Source organism: Lissotriton vulgaris, chromosome 1_1 (assembly GCF_964263255.1).
Source record: "Lissotriton vulgaris chromosome 1_1, aLisVul1.2, whole genome shotgun sequence".
NCBI lineage: Eukaryota > Metazoa > Chordata > Amphibia > Caudata > Salamandridae > Lissotriton > Lissotriton vulgaris.
In genome coordinates, this window is record NC_141685.1 from 37,389,108 (window position 1) to 37,394,513 (window position 5,406).

Sequence of the window (5,406 nt, forward strand, 5' to 3'; positions counted from 1 at the left end):
CAAGGCTCAGCTGGCAGAAGTCCTGACTGGAAGGAAGATCTGCACAAGGCTCAGCTGGCAGAAGTCCTGACTGGAAGGAAGATCTGCACAAGGCGCAGCTGACAGAAGTCCTGCCTGGAAGGAAGATCTGCACAGGGCGCAGCTGCAGAAGTCCTGACTGGAAGGAAGATCTGCACAAGGCGCAGCTGACAGAAGTCCTGCCTGGAAGGAAGATCTGCACAAGGCTCAGCTGACAGAAGTCCAGCCTAGAAAGGAAGATCTGCACAAGGCGCAGCTGACGGATGTCCTGCCCGTAAGGAAGATCTGTACAGGGTGTAGCTGGCAGTAGTTCTGCCTGGCGGTGACCTCAAAGCAGTGAGAGACCGACAAACAACAAGATCTTTCAAGCCCAGCTAGCCACACTGGACGCAATGTACACCAAAAGCCTGATTTAGATTTCAGCGGATGGTTTATTCCATCACAAATGTGACAGGTATCCTGCCCGCCCCATTAAAAATGCATTGCATCCTATAGCAATTATAATAAGGCAGACAGGATATCTGTCACGTTTTGAAAATGCCTTGGTGTAGTTTTCAGATTTTTACTCTGTGGAACTCCACAAAGTGCCAGGGAAACTCCGCCGCACTCTGCAGACTTTCACAAGTGGCAGAGGTTGTAGTTGCACTGCTCTCACTGATTTTTAGTGCCAGGAATTTAACCCCCACTGTAAAATCAGCACGAACAGCACTACGCGTCATGCCAGAGGGCGCTGCTGCTTTCTGCCGCTCTAATTGATATTCTAATCGAATGGCAGCTTCATCAACGAGAATGGCAGATTTTAACACTCGAGTTGTCGTGACCTGCTGTGACCTCCCCCAATGAGAAAACTCACCAGGAGGAGGTCTAGCGCGTTATATTTTCTCACAAGCACTCGTCACCTTACCGTTGGTGAACCGCTTGAGAAAAGAACTCTGTTCTACATAGAGTTTTTTGGATCAGTGGGCAACCCTCGCGAGCTCCGCCGGCAGAGCGGAATTCTTCACCCACCCCTAGCTTTTTGGCAATAATCTGTTGGACAAACTCCTAACTAGGCCCTTTGTCTGCAATAATTGTAGAAGAAGTGAGATCCATGGCCTTGTGAGTATGAAGCAATTATCTGACTTCTGAAGAACCCCACAGAGTGAGTGTGCAGCCAGAGGGCAGTAGGGGGGCCGAAGGACATGAAATTAGGTCAACTTGAATATGAGAAATATGGAAAGGTAGAAATGCTGCATCACCTGTGGATAACTGACACCTCCTCCCGCTCTTCCAAATGCCCATCCGGTCACAAATGGCATCCTGGCCCCCAAAAGGACACCGTCATGCCAGATGCCATGTAATGTTGGAAAAAGGGGGAAAAGAGTAATATGCACACATCTGCTGCGGGGATATGTCAGGTAAATTATTGGTTGTGATGGATTCTCTATAAGTAGTAAATGACTGAGATAGTTGAATATTAAATTATATGAATCAACATCTGTTTGCCTTATCTGCGCTTATAATGTAAAGGATGGGGCTTACATTGAACCCCTCACTCTGTTTTACACAAAAGCCCCAGAAGGAGCTGCATCTTACAGAACTTTATCTACTTTAGGAATAACTAAAGACTTGCTTTTTAAAGTTGTCTTCCATGGCCAGAACCAGGCTCTGTAAGCTGCACTAGTTTCAGGGAGATGGACAGATGTTATGGCGATAGGAAACCCCCCTCAACTCACAATAATGTTCCAATCTTCCAGGTTAGAAGAAACCAGAAATGCTTGAACCAAGGGAGCTGTTGAAAGTGTCAAAGGTGACTTAAAAACAGTGAGGTAAAGACAGGAGCCTCAGCCAGGATCATATTAGACATCCCGCGTAACGAACACATCTCTGGTCACCTGAAAGACCTCCACTGGCTACCCGTCAATAAGAGGATCACTTTCCGACTGCTAACCCACGCACACAAATCACTCTACGACATCGGACCAGAATGCCTCAACTCACGACTGTCCTTTTACACCCCCCCCGCCAACTACGTTCTTCCAGCCAAGCCCTCGCCACTGTACCTCGCATCAACAAGACCACCATGGGAGTCAGATCCTTCTCATACCTGGCAGCTAAAACATGGAACTCACTCCCCACTTACCTTCGCCTTACCCAGAACCACCTAGCATTCAGAAAGCAGCTTAAAACATGGATATTTGACAAGTAATCCTCCTCCCCTCCCTAAGCGCCTTGAGACCCTATGGGTATGTAGTGCGCTATACAAATTCTTTACTTGACTACTTGACTTGACTATTTGAGATGATCTTAAGTAAATTGGAAAGAATGAGAAGAAGTGTGTGAATGGAGTTACTTTTGTTGTATACTTCATGAAGAGTTACTGGAAATTTTACAGCCCAGCCTGATCCAGCTATTTTTCTAAACTCTATTGTTGTTTAAATGAAAGCTTTACCATATGCGTCTATCTTAAGCTATACCTCTAGCACTTGGGTGCTCCGTGAGTGCCCTTACTTAGCTAAGTTACTCTGTAAACACTGGTAAATCCCCTCCTTTTCAGGCATTAATAAGATCAACAGAACTTTTAGTTAAATATCTGTGTATGATGAAATATTCCTTGCTAAGTTTCAAAAGTGATAAAGAAGAAGGGGAGATTTACTAAGTTTTTGCACTGTTTGCGTCACAAAAGTGGCACAAAATGGCAAAAATCTTGTTTCCTAATTTACTTTCCAGGGCTAAACTTGTTTAGCACTGGAAATAACAATAAAGTAATGTGACACTGCGCATAGCATTGTTTCGCATTACTTGGTGCCATGGGGGCCTGCCAAGGGTGGTGCATGGGCGTTGTCGTGCAACCACAAAACTAGGTGCAAGGAAGGAGAAATGCTTTCATTTCTCCTTCCTTTTCTGACTTTGCATGCGTGCTGCACTGTGCAACACACATTCAAAGTGGTAAAAGCATTCCCTCGTGTCTGGCATAGTAGTTAGTACAGGAAGGGTGTCCTTTCTGTACAAAACTTGTGCTGGACTCACACAAACACACGCCCTAGCGCTCTGGTGCTAAGGTGTGTGCATGGCGTGGGGGCGTGGCTTAGCGAGCCACAATGGGGGCTGCTGCTTTCTGAGGCTCCTGCCACGGGCGGCCCAACTGTCCATTCATCGCTATACTTTTGGGGTCAGAACACATCCACTAGACCCTGGACCGGCGGCGGCACCGGGAGCGCCAGAGAGACCCGAGTCCCTCGCGCCAGAGGAGCGACGAAGCAGCACAGCTCCAGCTTCGCGGGCCCGTGGCCAAGATGGCGGCGACCCGCTACTAACAGGGACGGGGCAGGACAGCCGCGACCTGCCTGAACATGCGCGGCCCGGCGGCCGTGAAGAGCCGGATCCTGCGTCGCGGTGTCCTCCCCTGCCCTCAAGAATCGCGCTGAACAGGGGCGGAGTGCCGGTAACGTCCCCGCACCAGTCTGAGGCAATCGGCGGGAACTAGTGATCACCGCCCGGCAACGAACTACTACGGGAGGCGGGGGTGCCCCTCGCCCCCCCCGACATACATCGTACTTCCATGAGGGGACAGTGGATAAATTCACCCCCCCCACCGGGGGTGCGGAGTTCGGTTGGGAACGGCTGGAATTGGTGCCTGCCTGAATCCAAAATGGCGCCCACGCCGAGACTCCGTCGGAGCGCGGAGACCTCCTGACCCGGCACACAGACTTCTGGGGGGTGAGTGCGGCGCCCAGCAGTCGCTCCTGCATGCCCCTCCTCCCCCCCCCGCCACGGGATACTACCGACGGCCTGAGTGACCTGCAGGCACACCAACAGCCACAACAGTCCTTGCCTGACCCTAGGATGGCGGCCGGGATCGCTGGGCAGTGATCCGGCCCCATTCCTGGCACCTCCACAGCTGGCGGCGCCCCCCGGGAGCTCACTGGACTTTTCTTTGGGCAGGCACCAGACTGCTCTCGAGGGGTGATACCCCCCTGCCCTCTTTACTAGCGCAGGTGCACGGAGAAGATACACGCAAGACCCACTGAGTACGGTGGCCCCCAGCAAACGAGCACGACTGGTGTCACGGCGGGGCAGCCCCCGCTGAGGCGCGGGCGATCTCAGGGCGCACTACGCCCCCTACCACAATAAGGCGGCGAGCCACACGGCTACCACGCAGGGAAGCAGCACCCCAACGCCACTCCCGCACCAGAAGAAAACGAACGAGGACGCTGCACCCCAGATCATCGCCATGGGAAAGCCAAAGGCCACACAACAGACGGCGGTCCCTGAAACCGCGCCAGAAAAGCAACCTCGCACTAGCACCTTCACCAAGGCGCCCCCGCCACATCAGGACCCCACCATATCGAACAAGTTAGATAAAGTCCTGGCGGCCATTGAACTCTCCAGGGCATCCATGGAGGAACGCCTGGGCACTCTTACCACAGACATCAACCTAATCCGCGACGACCAATGAAAGCTGGCGGATAAGGTCCGAGAGGGGGAGAAGACCCTGGCAGACATTCAACCCATTTTGAAGACCCAGCAGTCGACACTCCGTTCGGCCATGGACCGCCTCGCCGCGGTAGAGAACCGGGTGGGCGATTTGTAAGGACGCTCTCGGCGCTGCAACATACGCGTAATAGGATTGCCGGAGGGGGTCGAGGGAACACACCCCATCGAATATGTGGAGGCCTGGGTTAAATCTTTCACCCGACAAAGGACCGCACCGCCTTCTTCTCACTGGAACGGGCCCACCGGGTCCTAACCGGAATCGGATACCCGGCAGCGCCCCCGCCCCCTGCTAGCGAAGTTCCTTCATTTCCAGGACCAGGACGCAGGGCTGCGGGCGGCAAGACGTGCGGGCCCTCTGCAGGTCGAAAACCAACATGTCATGATCTTCCCGGACTACGCCATGGTGGTACAAAAACTCAGGGCATCATTCCTGGAGGTGAAACGGCGCCTGCGGGAGAATGAAGTACAATACTCTGTGCTCTTCCCGGCCCGCCTGAAAGTGATCCACGAGGGCTCCACACACTTCTTTTCCACGGCCGAGGAGGCGTGCGACTGGGCTGATCTCCACTGCACACGCGGACCGCCTGCAACCCAGCCACAGAAACGCGACCACAGGACACCCCGCAATAGGAAGGGTGCCACACAGCAAACGCAACAGCAGGGACGACAGAATTGGAGGGATCCACCAAGCGCCGAGAAGTTGAATCCCCGGACCTGGAGCAGCTCCTGCAGGAGTGCCATAGAGCCCTTCAGGCTGTCACGGACCTTGAGGCTCCCCAACCAGGGGAAGACATCGAGGGGATCCCGCACCTTTTCTCATCAAGTAGTGAAGACAACAGTAATTCACCCCACTCCGCATCGGACTCCATCACCATGGTCCCGGTCACACCCTTGATCGCTGACTCTGCTCTA